This window comes from Eriocheir sinensis, unplaced genomic scaffold (genome assembly GCF_024679095.1).
Source record: "Eriocheir sinensis breed Jianghai 21 unplaced genomic scaffold, ASM2467909v1 Scaffold257, whole genome shotgun sequence".
Lineage (NCBI taxonomy): Eukaryota > Metazoa > Arthropoda > Malacostraca > Decapoda > Varunidae > Eriocheir > Eriocheir sinensis.
The window spans coordinates 1-27,500 of NW_026111562.1; the positions used below are offsets into that span (position 1 = coordinate 1).

Below are 27,500 nucleotides of genomic sequence, written 5' to 3' on the forward strand. Positions count from 1 at the left end.
AAATCATCACTCACGCAAACCATTTCATAATACATATCATCGCATTTGTGATCAGTTTATGCATCATCTATTTTGAGGGGTTTATATTATGGCAAAAGATTGGCCCGTCGCTGGTACGTGGTAAAGCCACAAATTTGGCCCTTCGCTGGTACGTGGTAAAGCCACAAATTTGGCCCGTCGCTGGTACGTGGTAAAGCCACAAATTTGGCCCGTCGCTGGTACGTGGTAAACCCACAAATTTGGCTTTCGCTGGTACGTGGTAAACCCACAAATTCGGCCCATCGCTGGTACGTGGTGAAGCCACAAATTTGGCCCGTCGCTGGTACGTGGTAAACCCACAAATTTGGCTTTCGCTGGTACGTGGTAAACCCACAAATTCGGCCCATCGCTGGTACGTGGTAAACCCACAAATTTGGCCCGTCGCTGGTACGTGGTAAACCCACAAATTTGGCTTTCGCTGGTACGTGGTAAACCCACAAATTTGGCTCGTCACTGGTACATGGTAAAGCCACAAATTTGGCTTTCGCTGGTACGTGGTAAACCCACAAATTTGGCTCGTCACTGGTACATGGTAAAGCCACAAATTTGGCTTTCGCTGGTACGTGGTAAAGCCACAAATTTGGCCCTTCGCTGGTACGTAGTAAAGCCACAAATTTGGCCCGTCGCTGGTACGCGGTAAAGCCACAAATTTGGCCCGTCGCTGTCACCGGATTAATAAGTGTGCTAAGTCAATGTTCAGCTTTATACAAACACTAGTAGGCTTCCAAAACACACTTATAAGCTTTAATAAGTGCATTGAGTCAGTTTCCAGTCATCAGCACACACTTCCAGGGTAGAAAAATCATGATTTTTATATACAGATTGTCCATCTTCTTGTTGTTGTTCTCTTCAAGTTGTTTTCCTGGCTTACCCAAGCATTGTAGACATGACATTGTATAATAACATTTGTTAGCCCTGATGAACCCTACAACATGGCATTATAGTTTTTTTTCTTCTTTTTTTTCCGTCTTGGCCTGTGGCGACAGTAGGCTTTCATAGTAGGGCCTGATGGTCGGCCCCAGCCCGTTGTGGTGCAGGCAAGTGTTTATAGTGGCGCCATCTTTACTATTCAGCATTTTCCATTTTAGACCCCTAGTTGCATAGTGTAAATTGTTGGGGTTGTGTTGGAGGGTCATGCGACGGCGACCTAGCACAGTTTTTGTGCTATTAACACTTGATAAGAAAAAAAATATTTATTTGATTTAAATCATTATTTTTATTCAAATAATTTTTTATTCAAATGCCTTTTTTCAAATAATTTTTTTGTTGATTATTGTTTTACTTTTGTGAGTACATTTTTTTGTGATAAACTTTGGCAGTGCCAAGTGAAGGCACGGCTCAGTGTGTCACCTTGGCCAGGGTGAGTTGTCACGGGGAAGTCACAAGTGGACAACCCTGACTGATGACTCAGCCCAGGCAAGTTAAGGCAGCCAGCACAGAGCAACAGAGGAGGGACTGCAATCACCATGGGGTCAAATTTGTATCCTAATAATGAGACAGTAGACTCAGTCGTGTTCCTGTGCTTTCAAAAAGCAATTATGTTCATTAAAATTCATAATTACGTTTATTGTAGTTATCAACAACAAGACATATTCTTTCCAGGCAAGTTGGTGGTCAGGGCCACACACCCACACCCTCCTGGTGCCTCTGCTGCCGCGCCGGTGAGTACTCCACCCGGTCTTGTTCTGTACCTTTGTTGTGCTCGTGTGTAAGGAAATTTGCAAGACACCCGAAATTGACCTCTCTTTTGGCCACTCTTTACTTTTATCTGTTGTGGGAGCGGTGAGTAGCGGGCTTTTTGTTGCCCTTGAGCCGTCATCTTGTAAAAAAAAAAAAAAAAAAAATACATGAGTGACACAAGGTTATGCTGATGCTTAACAAGGAGCTAAAATGTAGGCCAAGACGTGGGTTTGCTTAACAAGGATCTAAAATGTAGGCCAAGACATGGGTTTGCTTAACAAGGAGCTAAAATGTAGGCCAAGACGTGGGTTTGCTTAACAAGGATCTAAAATGTAGGCCATGATGTGGGTTTGCTTAACAAGGATCTATAATGTAGGCCAAGACGTGGGTTTGCTTAACAAGGAGCTAAAATGTAGGCCAAGACGTGGGTTTGCTTAACAAGGATCTAAAATGTAGGCCATGACATGGGTTTGCTAACAAGGAGCAAGTTTCGCGCTTGCTTTGTTCCAAGGGTTTAGCGCTAAACTCGAGGATTGCAAAACTCTGTGTCTTGAAAACACTGGAAAGCACTTATTTGTTCTTACCTGTGAGGCTGACCTGTTTTTCCGCCTTTCCTCCCTTTTTATCTCAAAATATGTACCTTGGAAAAAGAAAGAAAATGGGAAGAGAGAACGAGTCGTTTTGAAGCCGCAGTTGAAGACGGCTGTCTTATGACTGGCTGACAGTTCTGAAAACACTCTTGTGGTTCGCTGTGAGTCCGATGACGTCATCTCTGGCGCTCACCCAATCAGCGGGATCACTGCCTTAAGGCGGTGTCACACTGGCCGTTTTCCTCCAACCATTGGGGTTACAGGCAACGCCCATACGCCCAACCAGGAGCGAATTGTCGGTTGTCCGTAACCTGGTGTCACACTGGGCCTTTTACTCCCACCGCGTTGGAGGCAGCTAGGGCAACCGTTAACTCCAACTTTTCCAGGTGTGCGTCACACACGGCCAAGGTCGGTTGCCCGTATCCACATCCATAACGTAAACAAAGCAGTTGCCCTGTATCGACAAGGCGTCGTCTGCTACAGTAAGGGCTGTCACGGCTTGTACTGCCATTTCCCAAGTTATGGACTTGTTGCTGCAGTTAAATGGCAGGAAGAAGCGGTTGTGGATCGGGCGTGCCTGTGGTTCCTTACTGCCAGAATTTCTCATTGTCACCACTGCACGTGAGCGGCAAACCCACCCATCTAGACTCCAACCACATAAACACTTGGATCGAGTAACAACAATCACACACACACACACACACACACACACACACACACACACACACACACACACACACACACACACACACACACATACCAGACTCATCAGGAATCATGGCAGATGTTTCTGACAAACAGAAACAACTTCACCATTTCTTTGAGTGTGTTAGAATGTACATATTTGGTGAGTGGCTCACATGAACCAAACCTAGCTGTTGGCAAGAAGAGAGCAGTCGTCTTTAACACTGCTCTCTTCTTGCCATTGGGTATGTTTGGTTTGTATGAACCACTCAAAGATGTTAGAGAAAATTGTAGCCCAACAGATGACTGCCTTCCTAGAGTCCAAGAAACTTCTCTCTAACACTCAGCACGGCTTCAGACCTAGACTTTCAACAGAGACCGTCCTTACCACAGTTACAAATAAACTATACAGAAATTTGGATGAAATTTTTTTTTCGCTTATAACGTTGTGCAACCTATCAAAAGCCTTCAATAGTGTAAAACACGATATCTTAATAGATAAACTACTCAAGGTCAATATAGATTCATTTTGGTTCCATGACTATTTACTTGATAGAAGTCGAAAAGTCAAAGTCAATAGTACCACGTCTACGACTGCACCAATACAATACGGAGCTCCTCAGGGATCAATATTAGGGCCAATTCTTCTCACCATTTTTGTCAATGACTTCTCTGAAACGATACATGGACGCGAGATAGTACAGTACGCAGATGACATGCAGTTCGTGAAAACTGGTACAGTTAATGCGCTGCCTGACCCCATCATGGCAGCACAAGCGACCTTCTCACTGGCCAGGGAATACTTTAATAAAAACGGTCTATTGCTGAATACTTATAAAACACAGTGTCTCTTTATTGGGACCAGGTCAGTCATCAAACAAATTCCCCAAAACAACACTCTCATCTATGGCAACACTCCCATCACTCCCAGCAAACATATCAAGAATCTTAGCCTTTATATGGACTCCCACTTGACGTTTAACATATATATAAATGAAACCCACAAGAAAGTCATCGGAACTCAACTATTTACAAACAAAATTAAAGATAAATTTGATAATATAACACGTAAAATAGCTATTGAATCGCTCGCTCTAAGTATCTTTCATTATTGCCTACTAGTGTCTCTCTCTCTCTCTCTCTCTCTCTCTCTCTCTCTCTCTCTCTCTCTCTCTCTCTCTCTCTCTCGACCGTAGCTCCAATGTTCGAAGGAAAACGGCCAGTGTGACACTGCAGCAGGGATCATGTTTCTTAATGGTCCCACTAAGCGAGAAAAATGAGAAAAAATTACCCCTCACACAAACAATTTCATGTCAAAGTATTTGTGATCAGATTGTGTATCATCTATATTTGGGGGTTTATATCATGGCACAAATTTGGCCCGTCGCTGCTACACGGTAAAGCCACAAATTTGGCCCGTCACTGCTACCGGGTTAAAGGCAGTGTGCTTGACGCCGATGGTAGATGGACGTGACGCGTACATGACAAAGCAGCTCAAAACTCGGGATGATAATGCACGAAAGTCAGGATGGTAAGAATTTAGGGTTAAGCGAGAAACTCGAGGATCGCAAAACTCGGATAGCACGAAACTCGAGAAGGTACTTTATAATATATATATATATATATATATATATATATATATATATATATATATATATATATATATATATATATATATATATATATATATATATATATATATATATATATACTGCAGTGACTAAGCCAGATGAGAGACCCTCCTATAACTCACTCAGCCAGGGGTGCACCTCTTTGGCAGACTGTTAAAGGAGTGGCTCTCCCGTCTCGCTGGTCGTGTGTTCGATCCCCAGCAGCAAAACCTTTCCTTGTCTGGATTAATTTCACGTGTTTCATAACACGTGGGGTCATCATTGAGTGTATTAAAAGAAAATTCTGGCGATATATATATATATATATATATATATATATATATATATATATATATATATATATATATATATATATATATATATATATATATATATATATATATATATATATATATATATATATATATCTATATATATATATATATATATATATAGATATATATATCTATATATATATATATAGAGCGAGAGAGTGAGGGAAATGTCCACCCATCAGCTGAAAGTGGCAGCTCTGAGGTGGGGAGGAACATGCCCCACACCACTCGTGATGATAAATATATAGCGAACGTATGTAATAGGCTTCTGAAATAATGCACGAGGTAAAGTGTCATTGCAAGCCTGGAAAAGTACACAATTAGACATGTTTCTCGTTCAGGTTCAATCGCCCGTCTGTCTGCTAAAACAAAAGTTTGATGCGTACTACAAATTAAGTTAACCCGTCCACTGTGATAGGCACGGATTTGGCTTTCACTGGTAGCTTGGTAACTTATAGACCCAGGCCCTTCTCTGCCTCTGTGGTGGATAGTGGAGCGTTTCCCATGTGGTATTGGTGTGCTGGATATCCCCTCCCAAGGTGCAGGACTTAACATTTTTCTTCATTGAATTGTAGCAGCCACTTTTTGTTCCATTCCTGTAGGATGAGGAGGTCTTCTGGTAGGAAATCTGCAGTCAAGGGGTTAAAAGAGAGAGAGAGAGAGAGAGAGAGAGAGAGAGAGAGAGAGAGAGAGAGAGAGAGAGAGAGAGAAAAAGGCTTTTCTGTACATTACAGGTATCATCAGATAACATATATATCAAAGTAAGACTTGAGCTAAAAGTTTACTAAACTATATACAAATCAATATCAAAATAGCGTGAGCGTGGGATCAGTAGAATCCTAGTTGATATTTGTCATTATTAAGTAAGAATTTCTTTAGTCTTTTTCTGAACACTTGTATAGTATTTGATTGTGTTACATGGTGTGGGAGAGCGTTCCATAGCCTGGGGTCTACACTAGGAACAGACGTGTCCCTCATGCAGGGTGTTGGTACGGGGAACTTGTAGGGTGTCCTGCTGTGTACCTACTCTACGTCACCTCAGTTGTGGAAGGCAAGTGCAGGAACCACTCTGGAGACATCTGACATTTTATCTTATACGTATACAGTTACAGCAACATAAAAAATTATCTTCTTGTCCATTTTCAGACAGTTCAATTGTGTTATAAAGGAGGTGGCGTGGTCACGCCTCCTCGCTCCCCCAATACATATCTCTGCCGCAAAAATATGTAGTTTATGTATGCGCTTAATTAGTGTGTACTATATATATATATATATATATATATATATATATATATATATATATATATATATATATATATATATATATATATATATATATATATATATATATATATATATATATATATATATATATATATATATATATATATATATATATATATATATATATATATATATATATATATATATATATATATATATATATATATATATATATATATATATATATATATATATATATATATATATATATATATATATATATATATATATATATATAGTTTTCAAAATCATAATATTCCTCAGTTTTCTGCCTTTTATAAAGTCAGAAGGATATTTGGTTTAGGGAAGTCAGCTTAGAGCACTCTTTATGAATGGCTTTCCGCGTCACAGCTGGTTTGCCTCGCACTATCGTAATTTAAGGCGGCTTTACACCTGGCAATTCCTAGTCGGCAATACAGGCGCGGCTGGATTTTTGGTCTGGGTCTGGGTCTGGGTCTGGGAGCCCTTCTCGCGGCAAGGTTTCTGCAGCTGAGCGCGTCCGTCGTGTATTGCCGACTGGCGGCTGGGTACAACATGTCGGCGCCAATAAAACAAGAAATGACAGATACAGACAACAAGATTTGGAGCCGGGAGGCCGAGGTGGCATTACTAGAAGAAGTGAGGCAGCATAGATACTTGTGGGAGCCACAAGATAAGCTGTATGAGAAGCTGAGTCTACGCAAAACAACTTTTGAGAGAGTGGCAGCAACATCCGAGAAATGTTTGTCTCTTTGCGAGATATCGAAGGAGGTAAGGAACGATTATTTTCGTGTATTATATAATCACAGTACTATGTAATGCCTGAGATGGCATGTTCCTCCCTTCTCCTTTGTTGTTAAATGCAACATTGAACAATCAATCAATCAATACTACTGAAGGTAAAACTCGTTTACTTAAAGTATATCTACAATATTAGGCTAATGGACCAAACTCATTGTGGTTATAAGATATGGTAGTAGCCTTTTGGGGTGTCTGGGATGAGTTCATGCCCTTACATTTACTAGCAGTTTACGTCTTGATGGCGGCTCCTCCCACGTGTGAACGTACTTGGTCCCGAGAGCCCACAGCCTGTCTAGCCGCTAGATCGTCGCGGCTGTATTGCCGACTAGGAATTGTCAGGTGTAAAGCCGCTTTCACGGGCAAAATTGAGCCTCGGGCAAAATTGAGCCCGGGCATCAACATGCCTCTGTTATCTTAGCTCAAGCTCGTGTATATGGGGTTCTTTTCGTCTGATATGACGTCTAGAGCTAGCATGATCATCATTCTTTATTATGATGACAAAGACCATGTCAAAATTTGCCCCATTAAATAAGAAATTACATAAAGTTCGGCAGCTTTTCCTCGTCGCCAAGCCATCCTCCAGCAGCGCTCCGACACCCATGATCGCACATTCATTTTTCTCAGAAAATAGGATACCAATCACATTTACATCAACGTATTTCCAAAGGTGAATACTTAGGCCATGTTCACACCAAGTTGTGACACCTGAGATTCATTAATAACGACAGGGGAAGGAAAAATAGGCCCTGTCAATGGCAAATTGAGCCTCGGGCAGAATTGAGCCGGGGCATCTATATGCCTCGGATTTCTTCGCTATTATATGTTGTAAGATCGTTCTGTTGACATGTATGGATAAATTAACGCTTTCTGTATCTACATATAGAAGAAAAAGGCAAAATTCGCCCTAGTAAATCAGAAATTACATAAAGTTCGGCAGCTTTTCCTCGTCGCCAAGCCATCCTTCAGCAGCACTCCGACACCCATGATCGCACATTCATTTTTCACAAAAAATAGGATACCAATCACATTTGCATGAACATATTTCCACAGGTGAAGACTTAGGCCATGTTCACACCAAGTTGCGACACCTGAGACTCATTAATAATGACAGGGGAAGGAAAACTGTAGGGCCTTCCTTGTCTCTAATTAAGCGACGTCGATGAAACCGTACACGGCCTGAGATGGTACCAAGGACCAAGGCGTCTGGCGATAACATAAAATTTAAATGTCAAAGACAGCTGAGATAATCATTGCAATATTACATGCCGTAATTGTACCTCTGACCTGATATTGAAGTTTTTTTTTTTTTTTTTCAGAACACAGTATATACATTACGTAGTTTACATCATGTGAATATTAATATGACTGTTTTTACAGTGCTGTTAATTTAGGTGAGGATAGGTGTTAATATGCTATCATAATTAATATATAATGGCTCCACACAATATCATACGTAGGTATCTTTATTCATAGATATATATATATATATATATATATATATATATATATATATATATATATATATATATATATATATATATATATATATATATATATATATATATATATATGAGAAGGTTTTAAGGAGCGATGTTATGTTAGGCAACACTTGATAGGGCAACTAACCTAACATGGATAAACCACGAATCTGTTAATAAATACTCACCAATGCTTTTCAAAACATTAAATCATGATAAAGTACTTACATTAGCTGTGCCCAGGAAATATGATCAACCTGAGAGTCAATATATGAGAAAATCATGATAGGGAAACCAAGAAATTTACCAAATATTACTTATCAAAGAGCTAAAACAGGCTGCCCTACAGAAGTTGGTAAGTTAAGCTTGAAAAAGATGATTCTCTCTCTCTCTCTCTCTCTCTCTCTCTCTCTCTCTCTCTCTCTCTCTCTCTCTCTCTCTCTCTCTAATGAGGAGTGTAGAAACAATTCAACAACATATTGTTTCAGGACTGCAGATTGCGGGTGGTGCTGTGAAACGTAATTCAAGATGATGCAACCTTAAATTATGATATATAGTGTGCATGAGAAGGATGGGGTTATTTTATGCAGTAGATGATAAACAAAATGTTTATTTGAAATCCATTTCTGATGTTGCAAAGACAATGGAACTTTTCTAGTCTTTCATCTACATTCTACACAATGTGAGATAGACATAATGTGCACATTTGCAACTACCACAGTATTATAGATATGAAATCTATACTTGCATCACCAAATTATATCCATATCTGCATCACCAAACAGTATTATGGAAACAAATATGTAGACTTGCATTTACTCTTTTGTACATACCTTACAAACAGCCAGAGGGTGTGAGGGTGTGATGTCTAGTCTGAGCCTACCCCTCTATGGAATTAAGACAAATATACTGAATGCATTAAGTAATGTTTTTGATACAGGAATAAAAGGAATAATGGTATTATTCCTGTATTCCAAGACACTTGGAAAGTATCAAATAACAATTAATAAATAGAAGGCAAAGCCAACCATGCATAAGGGACTTTTAAGACCAATAGCACTAACAGATACAGCATATAAGCTATAACTGGGAACAGTAAGAAATGAAATACAAAATCATCTTAAGAAAATAGCAAGCATAGGACCAGGGTCCAGATAGAACGCCTGCACTGAAAATAGGAAACCAGCAAATAATTCATTTAAATGAAACTATTGTGGTCAGAAAGCCGCTCATTCAAGAGGAAGGAAAAGAAGTCGAAAAGAAGATAAATGGAAGCTAGTACTGGCGAAGAAGAAACGCAACAGAGGCGATGGGTACAGAAGTGGAACTACCACCAGGTTAACATAAAACTATTATTTTTTTTTATTTAATGTAATAAACTTATGAACTAAAATGAGTAAATGAAGGAAATCAAAACATTGTTCTGGGATGTGTGTAAAAGAATAAGGTAGCCTAGCCCGTAGTCTGCATAGTCCATAGCCTAGGCAATAGCCTAGTCTGCACATCTATGGACATTGCTCTTTTTCTCGTATTCTGTTTCTGTAGAGTGAGGACTTAATTTTAGCTGAGATAATATTGAAGAGAGAGAGAGAGAGAGAGAGAGAGAGAGAGAGAGAGAGAGAGAGAGAGAGAGAGAGAGAGAATCTCCTTTAGGCTACTCACGTCAGACCATTAATTAGCAATACCAACGATAATAACAATATTAGTTGCTTCAATACTACTACTACTACTACTCCTACTACTACTACTACTAATAATAATAATAATAATAATTATGATCATAATAATATTTTTTTCCAATGGAGGAACCGTTAGCTGCATGATGTTCCCTTCTTTAGTAACCGCTCCGTTTTTTTAATCACAACATGAGAATTACCATTGCCAGTGGTAGTAGGTTAATGGACTGGGGCGAGGTGTGTCACATTCTGCCACACAGACGAGCCTCCACAAAAATAAATAAACAAATAAATAATGCCCGCTGAAACCAATTAAGAATTCTAAAGGTTGAGGGAAGCTGTGCCTTTTCTGATGTACGATGTTCCCACACCAATACAAGTAATGTATAGTATTTAGAGGGAACAAAAGAAGAAAAAAAAAGTGTTGTGATACCGTGTGCATTATTTTTCTTGGCGTAGACAGCACACATAAATTAAATGTCCATATTTTTGGTTCAAATAACTGCAACTATAATGATGAGTAAGGAATGGGGACAGCATTGTTATCAGCTGAGAGAGAGAGAGAGAGAGAGAGAGAGAGAGAGAGAGAGAGAGAGAGAGAGAGAGATTGACTGACCGACAGAGACTGATATTGACTGACTAACTTTGAATGACTGACTGACTGAGTCTGACCGACTGACTGACAGATTGACTGACTTTGACTGATTGACTAACTTTGACTGACTGACTGACTGAGTGATGACTTTGATAGACTGACTGACTTTAACTGGTCGACTGATGACTTTGAAAGACTGATTGACTGACTGACTTTGATTAACTGACTGACTGACTGGCTGACTGACTGACTGACTGACTGACTTTGAATGACTGACTGACTTTGAATGACTGACTGACTGACTGATTGACTTTGACTGACTTTGATTGATTGACTGACTGACTTTGACTGACTGAGTGACTGACTGACTTCGACTGACTGACTGACTTTGAGTGACTGACTTTAACTGATTGACTGACTGACTTCAACGGACTGACTGATTGACTGAATCCGACTGACTGAGTGACTGATTGATTGACTGACTGAATCCGACTGCCTGACTGACTGACTGAGTGACTGGCTGCCTCCGCCTGACTGACTGAATGACTGACTTTGACTGATTGACTGACTTTGACTGATTGACTCTGACTGACTGATGACTTTGATAGACTGACTGACTGACTTTAACTGGCTGACTGATGACTTTGATAGACTGATTGACTGACTAACTTTGACTGACCTACTGACTGATTGACTGACATTGACTGGCTGACTGATTTTGACTATCTGACTGGCTTTGGATGACTGACTGACTTTGACTGACTGACTGACTGACTTTGACTGACTAACTGATTAACTGTGACTGACTGACTGACTTAAACTGACTGACTGACTTTGACTGACTGACTTTAACTGACTGACTGATTGACTTTGACTGACTGACTTTAATGACGGATTGACTGACTGACTTTGGTGACTGATTGAATCCGACTAACTGACTGACTGAATGACAGACTGACTTCGACTGACTGACTACCTTTGAGTGACTGACTTTAACTGACTCATTGACTGACTGACTTCAACTGACTGAATCTGACTGACTGACTGACTGATTGACTGACTGAATCCGACTGACTGACTGACTGGCTGATTGACTTTGACTGACTGATTGACTTTGATTAACTGACTGACTTTGACTGACTGACTGACTGACTGACTGACTTACTTTGATGGACTGACTTACTGATTGACTTTGACTCACTGTGATTGACTGACTGACTTTAACTAACTGACTGATTTTAACTGACTGATTGACTGACTGACTGACTAACTGACTGACTTTGACTGAGTGACTTTAACTGACTGATTGACTGACTAACTTCGACTAACTGACTGACTGATTGAATCCAACTGACTGAATCCGACTGACTAACTGAGACTGACTTCGACTTACTAACTGACTATAACTGACTAACTGACTCACTTTGAAACTTTGAATGAGTAACTGACCTACTGACTTTGATTTACTGAATGACTGACTGACTTTGGCTGACTGGCTCTGACTGACTGACTGACTTTCACTGACTGATTGACTTTGACTGACTCTAACAGATTGAATGAATGAATAGCTTTGACTGAGTGACTGACTTTGATTGACTGACTAATTTTTACTGAACGATTGACTTTGACTGATTTGACTGACCTTGAATGATTGACTGATTGACTGAGAGATTATGACTGACATACTATGGCTGACAAACTTTGACTGACAAACTTTAACGACTGACTGACTGACTTTGAATGAATTTGACTGCCTTTGACTGACTGCCTTTGACTTAGAGAGAGAGAGAGAGAGAGAGAGAGAGAGAGAGAGAGAGAGAGAGAGAGAGAGAGAGAGAGAGAGAGAGAGAGAGAAAGGGCCTACAACAGTAATTATATATACACTTGTATTTGCCTTTCATAAATCGACGTGTCCACATCAGCATACAAAGCCTTGCAGGCACACGTATACATACCTCTTGGCAGAGCATATCACGAGATATATGCAAGCACATGCATATAAGCATGCATGCATATACATGCATATAAGAATTCACATACACGCTCACAATTGAAGCCAACAAGCCAACAATTTCCAAGGGTAGTTTTTTTTCCCTTCCCTACCCATCTCTCCCTCTGTCTTCCCTTCTTTTAATTCCCTGTAAGCCTCCCTGCCCTTCCCTTCCCTAGCCTACCCTCCTCTTCCCTTCACTAACCTTCTTTCTGCTTCCTCTCCTTACCATTCCCTTCCTTTCCCTTCCTACCCTTCTCTTGCCTTTCTCACTCTTTTCTCACCACACATTCCTTTCTCTTCCCTTCCCTTACTTAACTCTTACCTAAAAACGACACAGTATTTGCCGTTCCCATGCCATGGTGTCAAGACCTCGTGCCTCTATAAATAACTCGTTTTCGTGCAAGAGACATCCCACAAAATGGGGTTTTAAGATTATGAGGTCTTCTGTTAGGAAAATTCCGAGTAACATCGAAATCCACAATCATCCTATTATGAATTTAAGGCATTGTACACAAATTTACCCGTCTGCAGCTGTGCAACATCTGGTGACGCTAATAGTTTGTAACCTCAGTGAGCAAAACAACCGTTGTGTGACATCATACTTAGATTGGGATAATCTCTGACTTTATAGACTACACCAAGAAAGACTGTGGAGATCAGTTATGAATGCCCCGCCCGTGCAGCAGATCCACACAATTCAGGAAATGCGTTGTAGGAATGTGGCGCCCCCTTATACGGAGCAATATTTATGCGTGAAATATCTATCAGTGTTTGTTGTAAATGCCACGCACACACGAGGGAACAGGAAATGCGTCGTATGAAAGCGGTGCTCCATTTCTCGGAGAACACGTGGAACATCTATCACTCCCTGGTCGCGTGAAGACAAGCTTTATCACCGGAAGGCTATTGCGATATCACTGGAGCTAAATTGCCTTACCATTCCCCTAACCCTTGGACGCTTACCATTTTGGCCTTAATGTCCTTAGTGGTGAAGGGTCACTATTCTGCAGCGCTGGGTTACTGTTTGAGCGAGGATGGGGAACTGGCGGGGGAAAATGGCCCGTATTCTTAAACGCCACAATGCTCAAGGCACACGTATACACCAAAGGCTTTCCAAGGAGGTGCGGGGATATCCAGGGGTAGTTTTATGACCCTTGTGGTAGTCTGACCCTTCATCTGTACCGTGAACCTGAAAAAACACTCATTAGAACCCAGTATTTCCAGGGGTGGTTTTATGACCCTTGTGGTAGTCTGACCCTTCATCTGTACCATGAACCTGAAAAAACACTCATTAGAACCCGACATTTCCAAGGGTATTTTTTTCCCTTTCCTTCCTTACCCATCTCTCCTTTTGCCTTCCCTTCCTTTCCCTCCCCTAAGCCATCCCTCCCTTCCCTTCCCTAACTTATCCTCCTCTTCCCTTCACTAGACTTCCTTCCTCTTCCTTCCCTTCCCTTCCCTTCCTTACCCTTTCTTCCCTTCCTCACCCTTTTCTTTCCAAACATTCCTTCCTCTTCCCTTCCCTACCCCTCCCTTCCCCTCCTTACCCTCCCCTTCCCTTCCCTTCCCTTCCTTGCCCTTCCCTCCCTGCCTTCCCTTCCTTCCTTCCTTACCCTTCTCTTCCTTCCTCACCCTTTTCTTTCCAAACATTCCTTCCTCTTCCCTTCCCAGCCCCTCCCTTTCCCTCCTTACCCTTCCTTCCTTCCTTCCTTACCCTTCCTTCCTTCCTTCCCTTCCTTCCTTCCCTTTCCTACCCTTCCTTCCTTCCTTACCCTTCCTTTCCCTTCCCTTTCCTTCCCTACCCTACCCTTCCCTTCCCTTCCCTTCCCTTCCCTATCCTTCTCTTCCCTTCCTCACCCTTTTCTTTCCAAACATTCCTTCCTCTTCCCTTCCCTACCCCTCCCTTTCCCTCCTTACCCTTCCCTTCCCTTCCCATCCCTTCCTTGCCCTTCCCTTCTTTACCCTTCCCTTCCCTTCCCTTCCTTGCCCTTCCTTAGGGTTTGGGTTTTCCCGTCTTTCTTTCTCTCTGATTTATCCTCCTCCGCCTCCGTCTCCTCCTCCTGCTTCCCCCTACGACCTGGGACCAACTTGGCATCACCGACAATACAATCGACAACGCGTGGAACGTCTTCAAAGATAAGCTGTTGCAAGTAGAGAAGGCTACAGTGCCTACGAAATCCAGGCGAGTAAATGGGGCCGTAGATCCACCGTGGATGACCAGAGAAATAAAAAGGGCAGTAAACCTAAAAAAAAAAATATATAATTTGATGAAAAAGAATGCCACGGCCAAAGCCCGCACACAGTACCACAACAGCCTCAGAGCTTGTCGCAGCCTTATTCGGAGTAGCAAACGCAACTATGAAAAGCAAATATCGTGCGAAATCAAAACTAACTCCAAGAAATTCTTCACGTACAGTCGCGATATGAAGTGATGTCGCCGCTCTCAAAATGTTTCGTACGGGAGCATTTGAAGGTAACGGAAGTGATGTGTATTTATTATTTATGTTATAATGTTCCCTTTTAATGATAATCTATAATACGTTGTGATGTAAAACACGGTAAAATAACATAGTAGTACCTGAATTACAATTATACATTCATGTGTTTAAAAAAATGCGACTGCGAATGTCATGTGTTGTCTTCAGTGCTGAAGACAACCTTGAAATGATTTAGCTCACGTCGTGTGCTTATCTATGAAAAACAGTTGTTACACGTTGTTCAGATTTAGCTATATATATATATATATATATATATATATATATATATATATATATATATATATATATATATATATATATATATATACAGTCATCCCCCGCCGTTCGCGGGTATTTCGTTCCCGGACTTCGGCGCTATGCGCGAAACCGCGAACGGCGGGACTATAACCCTATGGGAAAATATGCATTTGGGGAAGTCACCTCTGACACGTCATATAAAACATGTTTTTTTTCGTTCCCAAAAGTAGCCCAATTTGCGATAAGTAGCCCAATCTGGCAACACTGCAGTGTGGCGGCGCGTGAAATTTTTTTTTTTACGATAATGTTGCTATGAGAAAATCTCGACCAATAGCAGTCGTCCCTGAGTGAGCTGCTGGCCAATAGGAAAGCATGACGTCACAGTCTAACCGTGACGTCACTCAGGAGCAACCTAAAGGCGGTGTCACACTAGCACTTTTTCCGTCAACTTTTTCCGTCGTTTTTCTGAAAATCGTCGATATCTTGGCTGCGGCCTGTCACACACAAACGGTGTTTCGTCAGAAACTTTCCGTCGGCACAGACCATGGGAATGTAAACAAACATGGAGTCCACGCTGCGGCAAAGATACGCTGCTCTGAACCTAATACTGTGTATTGTGAGACTTAGACGAGCTAAACAAACCAAAAAGCGTGCATGGATGCGCTCATGGTTGGCTCGTTGGGAAAGAGAAAGTGTGTACCACAGGCTGTTAAAAGAGCTGAGTTTAGAGGATCATGAGACTCTGAAGAATTGGATCAGGTTGGACAAGAGTCAGTACCACAGACTTCTGGAGTTAGTGACACCTCTTATTGCCAGAAGTGACACCAGGATGAGGAAGGCTGTCACTGCAGGAGAGCGTTTGAGACAGGTTGAAGCCACGCGGAAAGTCTCGGTCTTGGTCTTGGAAATGTAAACAAAGGCGGAAATTTGCAGGCGGAAACGATCCTGATCGTCTGACAAATTCATGCGGAACGATGAAAAATCGACGGAAATGGCATTAATCGACGGAAAAAGTGCTAGTGTGACACCGCCTTAACGTCCATTGCCCCGCCTCCCTCCTCTCCCTTCCCCCTCCTCTCTGCCTCCCTCCTCTCTGCCTTCCTCCCTCCTCTCTCCCTTCCCCCCTCCTCTCTGCCTCCCTCCCTCCTCTCTGCCTTCCTATTTAGCGTCAATGCATCCGCGTATACGCGAAACTGGGGCCGCGTATAAGCGGGGGGGGGTCACAATTAGTTGACCGCGAATACGCGAAACCGCGATGGGTGAGACCGCGAACGGCGGGGGGTGACTGTATATATATATATATATATATATATATATATATATATATATATATATATATATATATATATATATATATATATATATATTTTTTTTTTTTTTTCTTTTTTTTTCTGTGTCATACCATGAACTGTCTTCTGCAGTTATTAATACACACGCACAGTATGACACGAAGCGAATGGACAGTTACTGGCATTACTTTGCGTTTTATTGATTAAGAAACGATCAAATAATAAGGTTTCATATTAAACACCTTTTATCCACTATGATGGCTTCTTATCATAAGCATGGGCACTGAAATATATAGTAACATTGCTCAGTAACGATGATGAATGAAGAATGCCTTCATAGGTAGGGTTGCCATATCTGAACTATCAAAATTCCGGCGCCTCTACGAACACTCGACCATAGCCTAATGTTTAGCAACGCTGCGATTAGCCTACCCGCCCGCACCACGACCACCACCTCCATTTCAGAGCCATATATTCTTATTTCCCCACCTTCCTCGATTATTCTATGGCACTTATAAGCTGTGGACATGTTCCACTGATCACCTCCAAGCATTATAAGTCTACATGAAGCTTTTGTCATCGTTATATTGACCAAGAAAGGCAATGATGTTTGGGATCGGCGGCAAAGAGTGAGTTACAAAACACGACTATTATGAAGCTATATATTCTTATTTTTCCATCTTCGACTATCCCTCGGTAGTTATAGGCTGCGGGCATCTTCCCTTGATCACTATCATGCATTAGAAGTCCACGGAAATCTTTTGTTATCGTTATGTTGACCACGAAAGGCAAAGAGTGAGTCAGGGCTGAATAATAGGTATGGTGCGCGGGCGATGACGTCATCATCAAACGAGAGTATAAATTAAATAAATTACGCCATCCTAGTTTAGGATATCGACTAATTATGCATGTTATTGTTGTCAACAATGATCATGAAAAGATAATTTTACTTTCTGTTTGAGTAATATGTCGATATTTGGACTTCATTTGACTCTTTCCTTGGTGAACGAAAACACTTTGTGTCAAAATATTTCGACAAGTCTTCGTAAGACATCATTGAAAATTTCTTTTCTATTTTTTTTCTAGCTTGTAAAATATATTTAGTTAAGTTATGATGAAGATACAGGAAAATAATGGTACTCTTCAAAATATATAACGATACTTGCGTGATCGAAAATAAACGTACACGGCGACATCACTTCATATCGCGACTGTACATAAGATCGAAAAAGAAAGTAAAATCCAATATTGGTCCCCTGACAGACGAGACTGGATCTGTAACTCAGGACAGTAAACAGATGTCCAGAATCCTCAACAGTAACTTCGCATCCGTATTCACAGTCGAGGACATCGAAACCATTCCCGAGGGCCCTAACCTGTCGTGTGAGATCACGCCCCTGGAAATTGACTCAATATGCGACCAAGAAGTAAAAAAGTACTTGGACAAACTCGACACGAACAAGTCAACGGGACCCGACAGTTTGTCCCCGCGGTTATTAAAAGAGCTTAGACAACAAATACTTCAACCACTCACTAACATATTCAACCAGTCAGTTCGACTGAACAAGGTCCCGGAAGACTGGAAGATGGCGAACGTAACACCGATTCTCAAAAAAGGAGACAAAAGCGTTGCATTAAACTACAAGTTTGACATCAGTGGCAGGAAAAATACTCGAAAAGATTATTAGAGATGAACTTGTTAAGTTTCTAGAAAACAAAAATATAATCTCCGACACCCAGCATGGCTTCAGAAATAAGAGCTCCTGCCTAACGAATTTATTAGACTTCTTCCAAGGTATATATAAGAACTGGGATGCCCACATCCCCAGTGATGGTATACACCTGGACTTTCAGAAAACCTTCGACAAGGTACCGCACGAGCGACTTCTTAAGACACTGCATTCGGCAGGCATCGGAGCCAATCTGATCGCGTGGATAAGAGATTGGCTCACCGACAGAAAACAGCGAGTACTACTCAACGGACAGCCTTCCGATTGGCTTCCAGTCACTAGTGGAGTGCCTCAAGGGTCAGTACTGGGACCCATCCTCTTTATCATATTTATCAATGACCTCGAATCAGGACTGAAATCCACAATATCGAAATTTGCAGATGAGACCAAGGTGGGTGGAGAGGCCCTCACAAAGACCGCCTGCGAAATCATTCAGAAAGACCTCAATCACATTATCGAATGGTCGGGAAAATGGCAAATGTCTTTTAATGTTGACAAATGAAGTCATGCACATTGGGTCCCAAAATAGTAACCACACATACATCATAAATGGGAGACCTCTGCAGGCGATGCAGGAGGAAAAGGATCTTGGAGTCACTATCAGCAGTGACCTGAAACACGCGAACCACTGTAAAAAAGCATACAACAAAGCCAACACTATGCTCGGGTTCATAGCGAGGAACTTCGAGTGTAAAACACCAGACGTGATGCTATCCTTCTATAATTCCATGGTAAGACCGCACCTCGAGTATGCAGTACAGTTCTAGTCTCCTAATTACAGAAAGGACATTGCTTTACTGGAAAGGATTCAAGGACGCGCCACAAAGATGATTCCAACCTTAAGGGCTCAGCCGTACGAGGAACGACTCAAGCGACTCAATCTCTTTACATTGGAGAAAAGACGCCTGCGAGGGGATATTATTCAAGTCTTCAAGTATCTGAAAAAGTTCAATAACGTCGACTACTCCAAATTCTTTGAATTGCAAACCAAGTCAAGAACTAGAAATAACGGTTTACCCATTCAGTCGAGTCGATGTAACACAGACGTTGGAAGGAGTTTCTTTTCAAACCGAGTCATCCGCCTCTGGAACAATCTTCCTTCAGAAGTAGTAAATGCGAATACCACCAACTCCTTCAAATATAGAATCGACCGTCATTTCGCTGCGTCGGGAGTAAACTGAATAACGAGGGACTTTCATCTGCTCCTCAATATCGAGGTGCTTTCATCTGCTCATCAAGCCTCAAGTGGCGGTTGAGCAGATTAAATCACCCAAGCGGGCGACCTCGTAATGAGCCAATAGGCTTTCTGTTGCCTGCATTTCCATGTTTCCATGTTTCACTCCCATCCCTCCTTCAGTGACTCCCCTCCTCTCCTTCACTTCCATCCCTCTTTCAGTGACTCCTCCTCTCCTTCATTCCCATTCCTCCTTCAGTGACCCCTCCTCTCCTTCACTCCCATCCCTCCTTCAGTGACCCCTCCTATCCTTCACTCCCATCCTTCCTTCAGTGACCCCTCCTCTCCTTCACTCCCATCCCTCCTTCAGTGACTCCTCCTCTCCTTCACTCCCATCCCTCCTTCAGTGACTCCTCCTCTCCTTCACTCCCATCCCTCCTTCAGTGACTCCTCCTCTCCTTCACTCCCATCCCTCCTTCAGTGACTCCTCCTCCTTCACTCCCATCCCTCCTTCAGTGACTCCTCCTCTCCTTCACTCCCATCCTCCTTCAGTGACTCCTCCTCTCCTTCACTCCCATCCCTCCTTCAGTGACTCCTCCTCTCCTTCACTCCCATCCCTCCTTCAGTGACTCCTCCTCTCCTTCACTCCCATCCCTCCTTCAGTGACTCCTCCTCTCCTTCACTCCCATCCCTCCTTCAGTGACTCCTCCTCTCCTTCACTCCCATCCCTCCTTCAGTGACTCCTCCTCTCCTTCACTCCCATCCTCCTTCAGTGACTCCTCCTCCTTCACTCCCATCCCTCCTTCAGTGACTCCTCTCCTTCACTCCCATCCCTCCTTCAGTGACTCCTCCTCTCCTTCACTCCCATCCCTCCTTCAGTGACTCCTCCTCTCCTTCACTCCCATCCCTCCTTCAGTGACTCCTCCTCCTTCACTCCCATCCCTCCTTCAGTGACTCCTCCTCTCCTTCACTCCCATCCCTCCTTCAGTGACTCCTCCTCTCCTTCACTCCCATCCCTCCTTCAGTGACTCCTCCTCTCCTTCACTCCCATCCCTCCTTCAGTGACTCCTCCTCTCCTTCACTCCCATCCCTCCTTCAGTGACTCCTCCTCCTTCACTCCCATCCCTCCTTCAGTGACTCCTCCTCTCCTTCACTCCCATCCCTCCTTCAGTGACTCCTCCTCTCCTTCACTCCCATCCCTCCTTCAGTGACTCCTCCTCTCCTTCACTCCCATCCCTCCTTCAGTGACTCCTCCTCTCCTTCACTCCCATCCCTCCTTCAGTGACTCCTCCTCTCCTTCACTCCCATCCCTCCTTCAGTGACTCCTCCTCTCCTTCACTCCCATCCCTCCTTCAGTGACTCCTCCTCTCCTTCACTCCCATCCCTCCTTCAGTGACTCCTCCTCTCCTTCACTCCCATCCCTCCTTCAGTGACTCCTCATCATCTCCTTCATACCCATCCCTCCTGCAGTGACTCTCCTCTCCTTCACTCCCATCCCTCCTTTAGTGACTCCTCCTCTCCTTCACTCCCATCCCTCCTTCAGTGACTCCTCCTCTCCTTCACTCCCATCCCTCCTTCAGTGACTCCCCTCCTCTCCTTCACTCCCATCCCTCCTTCAGCGACTCCTCCTCTCCTTCACTCCTATCCTTCCTTCATTGACTCCTCCTCTCCTTCACACCCATCCCTCCTTCAGTGACTCCCCTCCTCTCCTTCACTCCCATCCCTCCTTCATTGACTCCTCCTCTCCTTCACTCCCATCCCTCCTTCAGTGACTCCCCTCCTCTCCTTCATTCCCATCCCTCCTTCAGTGACTCCTCTTTTCCTTCACTCCCATCCCTCCTTCATTGACTCCACTCCTCTCCTTCACTCCCATCCCTCCTTCAGTGACTCCCCTCCTCTCCTTGACTCCCATCCCTCCTTCAGTGACTCCTCCTCCTCTCCTTCATTCCCATCCCTCCTTCAGTGACTCTCCTCCTCCGTTTTTGTTGTTGTTGTTATATCACGTTTGTAATACATTTTCCTATTGTTTACAGCACACTGAGGACCCTGATTTTGATTGTTGTTGTTGTTGTTGTTGCACGTTGATTATACCTTCCCTATTTTTATACTTTTTGTTTTGCTATTTTCTTATTTTTTATTTTTGTTATTTTTGATCTTGTTGTTTTGTGATGTTATTTATTGTTTTTTTTGTTCTGTTTTGTTTTCTTATTCTGTTATTTTGTTATTTCTTGTTTTGTTCTTTTGTTATTTTTTGTTTTCGTTATCTCGCGTGCGTACCTAATACTTCTCCTCATCTTGTTTTACGGAAGAGCGGCTAATCACACTGTTTTATGGAAGCTGATATTTTTTGTTGTTTTCTTTTCCTTCCACGAAAATCAAAGGGAAGAAAAACCAGCACGCGAGAGACAGCAGAGAGAGGTTAGCGAAAGCGTACAAACTGGGGGTCCGCGTTCCCGAGATACCATAAGAGACGCACGCCTAGGAGAGGTTGAAAGGGCTCGAGGCGTTGATGTATTTCCTAATGTACTTCCGGGAGATCAGTGGGAAGGGAGTGGCAAAGACTCACCACTCTACACACTCACACTGATGCTGTCTCCCACCCTACCTATTACAACTCCCTATTTGCCTTATCACTCTACAGTCTACACACTCACACTGATGCTGTCTCCCACCCTGCCTATTACAACTCCCTATTTGCCTTATCACTCTACACACTCACCCTGATGCTGTCTCCCACCCTGCCTATTACAACTCTCCCTGTTTGCCTTGCTGGGAGTGAGCGAACACATGCTAGATTTATCATACGTCCTGTTTATCAGTATTACACACACACACACACACACACACACACACACACACACACACACACACACACACATACACACACACTAACGCCTCTCCATTTTCTGCGTCTTACAATTTTCCTTATTAATCACTGTGGAAGTCAGCGAGCACATGCTATATTTATCGCACACTTGCCTAACAGCGGGTTTTCCACGCTTTCAAACACAAGCAAGAAGTCGTTATCAACCTCAAAGCGGGGACAACATCCGTTTACGACACTTTTATCTACTTGAAGCATAAGAAAGCTGAGATAAATGAACACGCGTCTGGGGAAGGCAGGAAAGAGAGAGAGAGAGAGAGAGAGAGAGAGAGAGAGAGAGAGAGAGAGAGAGAGAGAGAGAGAGAGAGAGAATCAAGGATGAAGTAAAGAAATAAAAGAAAGGCCTTAGAACGCAAGAAAAGATAAAAGAAAGCACGAAAGATTGAGAGAAGAGAGAGAGAGAGAGAGAGAGAGAGAGAGAGAGAGAGAGAGAGAGAGAGAGAGAGAGAGAGAGAGAGATTGACAGGAAGGGGATCGATCCAGCTGAACTATTCTTGGTAGTGACGGAAGTGGCTCTGATAGTCCTTAATGCGCAGTTCGTTTGCTGATAACTTTTTTCCTTCAATTGTTGACAGCTCGAAACACTTATCATTGTTGTTGTTGCGCCACTACACATCCCCTCCTGCTGCGACCATGGGCAGACAGACAGATAGACAGACAGACAGACAGAGAAATAGACAGACACACAGACAGACAGACAGACAGACAGACACAGAAAGACAGACAGGCACAGAAAGACAGACACAGACAGACAGATGGACAGACAGACAGACAGACAGACAGACAGAGAGATAGACAGACAGACAGACAGACAGACAGACAGACACAGAAAGACAGACAGACAGACATACTGACAGACAGAAAGACACAGAAAGACACACAGACAGACAGACAGACAGAGAGAGAGAGAGAGAGAGAGAGAGAGAGAGAGAGAGAGAGAGAGAGAGAGAGAGAGAGAGAGAGAGAGAGAGAGAGAGAGAGAGAGAGAGAGAGAGAGAGAGAGAGAGAGAGAGAGATTACTAACAGGCCAGCAGACAGAGGAGGAGGAGGAGAGAATAAGGTCAAACTGTCATAAGGTCGGAAATCCTGCATCTTTTTATAATGAATCTGAACCTTTATCACAGGGTCAGAGCTCCCCGTCCCTCCTCCTCCTCCTCCTCCTGCTCCTTCCTTCATCTGTTTTTCTACTGAACTGTAAATGTTTTTAGTCATTTTTGAATTTTTTTTTTAATTTTCCGTTGTTTTATCGCGGTGTTTTTGTTCATCAAAAAATAGATAAAAGATGAACCAAAAACACCGCGATAAAAGAGAAAAAACAGAAAAAACAAACAGCTTTTTTTCTGTTTTTTCTCTTTTATCGCGGTGTTTTTGGTTCATCTTTTATGTTTTTTTTTCCTTTTTTTTTGTTTTGTTTTTCTATTTTCCTGCAGCTTTTTCGTTTTTTCCCTTTTTTGCGTTTTTTTCTGTTTTTATTTTTTTTCTATTTTTCTGCGGTGTTTTTTGTTCATCTGTTTTTTTCTCTTTTTCATAGCGTTTTTTTTCTGTTTTTCTATTCTTTTCTATTTTATTGCAGTGTTTTTTGTGTCTGTTTGTTTTTCTTTTTCAGTGCGGTGTTTTTCTGTTTCTGTTTTTTTTTCTTTCTTTCTTCTCGGTGTTTTTTTTCTTCTTTCATTTTTTTCTTTTTAGCGCGGTGTTTTTCTATTTCCGTTTTCTGATGACAGCGTTTTTTTCTTCTTTCATTTTAGTTTTTTCTTTTTTTAGCGCGGTGTTTTTCTGTTTGTTTTCCGTTTTTTTCTCTATTCTCGGTGTTTTTTTCTTCTATCACTTTTTTTAGCGCGGTGTTTTTCTGTTTGTTTTCCGTTTTTTTCTCTATTCTCGGTGTTTTTTCTTCTATCACTTTTTTTTAGCGCGGTGTTTTTCTGTTTTTGTTTTGTTTTTTTCTTTTTAGCGCTGTTTTTTTTAGCACGGTGTTTTTCTCTGTTTTTTTGTTTTTTTTTTCTCTATTTCTTCTCGTCAGTTGTTTCCCTCTTTCTTTTTTGTTTGCTTTTAGTGCGCTGATTTTGGCGGTATATTTTGTTTTTTCTTCTGTTTTTTCTTTTTAGCGGTGTTTGTTTTGTTTTTCTCTTCTCCCATTTTTTTGAGCCGTGTTTTCTGTTTGTTTTCTGTTTTTTCTCTATTCTTGGCATTTTTTGCGGTTTTATATTTTTTGTTTTTTTTTAGCGGGTGTTTTCTGTTTTTTTTTCTATTTCTTCTCGGCCATTTTTTTTGAGCGGTGTTTTTCTGTTTGTTTTCTGTTTTTTCTTTTCCATTTCATCTGTCTTTTTTTCTTTTTTCTTTTTTAGCGCGGTGTTTTCTGTTTCTTTTTTATGTTTTTTTTTCTGTATTTCATGTCGGCCGTTTTTTTCGTCTTTCTTTTTTCAATTTTTTTCTTTTTTTAGTGCGGTATATTTGTTTGTTTTCTGTTTTTTTCTCTATTTCTTCTTGGTGTTTTCTTTTTCTTGTTTCTTTTTTCTGTTGTTTATGTCTTTTTTAGTGGAGTGTTTTACTCTTTGCTTTCTGTTTCTGTTTCTCTTCTTGGCGTTTCTTTCTTCTTTCTTTTTCTTTTTCTTTTCCTTTTTTGAGCGTTTTTTTCTTTTTTTTTCTTTTTTTTAGCGATGTGTTTTTCTGTTTTTGTTTTAACGCGTTTTTTTGTACGTTATTCCCATTTATACAATTTTTTTGGTGTGCCAGAGAGAGAGAGAGAGAGAGAGAGAGAGAGAGAGAGAGAGACGCTTTCCCTCAGTCCTCCTAAGCCCGTGGTTCCCAAGGAGGGGTCCATAGAGATTCTAATTATTTTCAAATTTATTATAGTGGAATTAGGAGACATGCAGCTCAGAATAATATCGTCACCTTCGTAAACAAACCGCCCAAGTCATTGTTTTCTACTGTTCAGGAAATCGCAAAAGAACTCATTATTTCATTTGGCTTAAGATTTAGGCAGAAATGAAAAGGCCAAATCTCAAACCCTGAATGACGAAGGCAGAAGAAAAAGAAAAGAAAAATGAAAGATGAAAAAACGCCGCACTGAAAAAAGGAAAAAAAGAAAAGACAGAAAAACACCGCGCTAAAAAAGAAAAAAAAAGAAAAGACAGAAAAACTCCGCGCTAAAAAGAAAAAAAAGAATAAAACAGACAGAAAAACACCGCGCTAAAAAGAAAAAAAAAGAAAAGACAGAAAAACACCGCGCTAAAAAGAAAAAAAGAAAAACACCGCGCTAAAAAGAAAAAAAAAGAAAAGACAGAAAAACACCGCGCTAAAAAGAAAAAAGAAGAAAACAGACAGAAAAACACCGCGCTAAAAAGAAAAAAGAAGAAAACAGACAGAAAAACTCCGCGCTAAAAAGAAAAAAAGAAGAAAACAGACAGAAAAACACCGCGCTAAAAAGAAAAAGAAGAAAACAGACAGAAAAACACCGCGCTAAAAAGAAAAAAGAAGAAAACAGACAGAAAAACACCGCGCTAAAAAGAAAAAAGAAGAAAACAGACAGAAAAACACCGCGCTAAAAAAAAAAGAAGAAAACAGACAGAAAAACACCGCGCTAAAAAGAAAAAAAGAAGAAAACAGACAGAAAAACTCCGCGCTAAAAAAAAAAAAGAAGAAAACAGACAGCAAAACACCCCGCGAAAAACAAAAAAATAAGAAAACAGACAGAAAAACACCGCGCTAAAAAGAAAAAAAGAAGAAAACAGACAGAAAAACACCGCGCTAAAAAGAAAAAAAAGAAGAAAACAGACAGAAAAACACCGCGCTAAAAAGAAAAAAGAAGAAAACAGACAGAAAAACACCGCGCTAAAAAGAAAAAAAGAAAACAGACAGAAAAACACCGCGCTAAAAAGAAAAAAAAAGAAGAAAACAGACAGAATGACTCCGCGCTGAAAAGAAAAAAAATAGAAAGACAGAAAAACTCCGCGCTAAAAAGAAAAAAAAATAGAAAGACAGAAAAACTCCGCGCTAAAAAGAAAAAAGAAGAAAACAGACAGAAAGACTCCGCGCTAAAAAGAAAAAAGAAGAAAACAGACAGAAAAACTCCGCGCTAAAAAGAAAAAAGAAGAAAACAGACAGAAAAACTCCGCGCTAAAAAGAAAAAAGAAGAAAACAGACAGAAAAACTCCGCGCTAAAAAGAAAAAAGAAGAAAACAGACAGAAAAACTCCGCGCTAAAAAAGAAAAAAGAAGAAAACAGACAGAAAAACTCCGCGCTAAAAAGAAAAAAGAAGAAAACAGACAGAAAAACTCCGCGCTAAAAAGAAAAAAGAAGAAAACAGACAGAAAGACTCCGCGCAAAAAAAAAAAATAGAAAGACAGAAAAACACCGCGCTAAAAAGAAAAAAATAGAAAAGACAGAAAAACACCGCGCTAAAAGGAAAAAAAGAAAAAAGACAGAAAAACTCCGCTCTTAAAAGAAAAAGAAGAAAACAGACAGAAAAACTCCGCGCTAAAAAGAAAAAAATAGAAAAGACAGAAAAACACCGCGCTAAAAAGAAAAAAATAGAAAAGACAGAAAAACTCCGCGCTAAAAAGAAAAAAATAGAAAAGACAGAAAAACACCGCGCTAAAAAGAAAAAAATAGAAAAGACAGAAAAACTCCGCGCTAAAAAGAAAAAAATAGAAAAGACAGAAAAACACCGCGCTAAAAGGAAAAAAAGAAAAAAGACAGAAAAACTCCGCGCTAAAAAGAAAAAAATAGAAAAGACAGAAAAACTCCGCGCTAAAAAGAAAAAAATAGAAAAGACAGAAAAACACCGCGCTAAAAAGAAAAAAATAGAAAAGACAGAAAAACACCGCGCTAAAAAGAAAAAAATAGAAAAGACAGAAAAACTCCGCGCTAAAAAGAAAAAAATAGAAAAGACAGAACATCTCCGCGCTAAAAAGAAAAAAAATAGAAAAGACAGAAAAACTCCGCGCT

The 27,500-nt window shown here is 41.2% G+C and overlaps 1 long non-coding RNA gene across 1 annotated transcript in view; it reads left to right on the forward strand.

The window, feature by feature from the left end:
- Window positions 1–1,499: 1,499 nt before the first annotated feature.
- The window catches only part of LOC126991287 (uncharacterized), a 68,915-nt gene continuing 42,914 nt past the window's right edge, over window positions 1,500–27,500 (forward strand). Inside the window, exon 1 of the long non-coding RNA XR_007745371.1 lies at window positions 1,500–1,700. This is a non-coding gene — a long non-coding RNA (uncharacterized LOC126991287). The remainder of the gene's footprint in view (window positions 1,701–27,500) is intronic.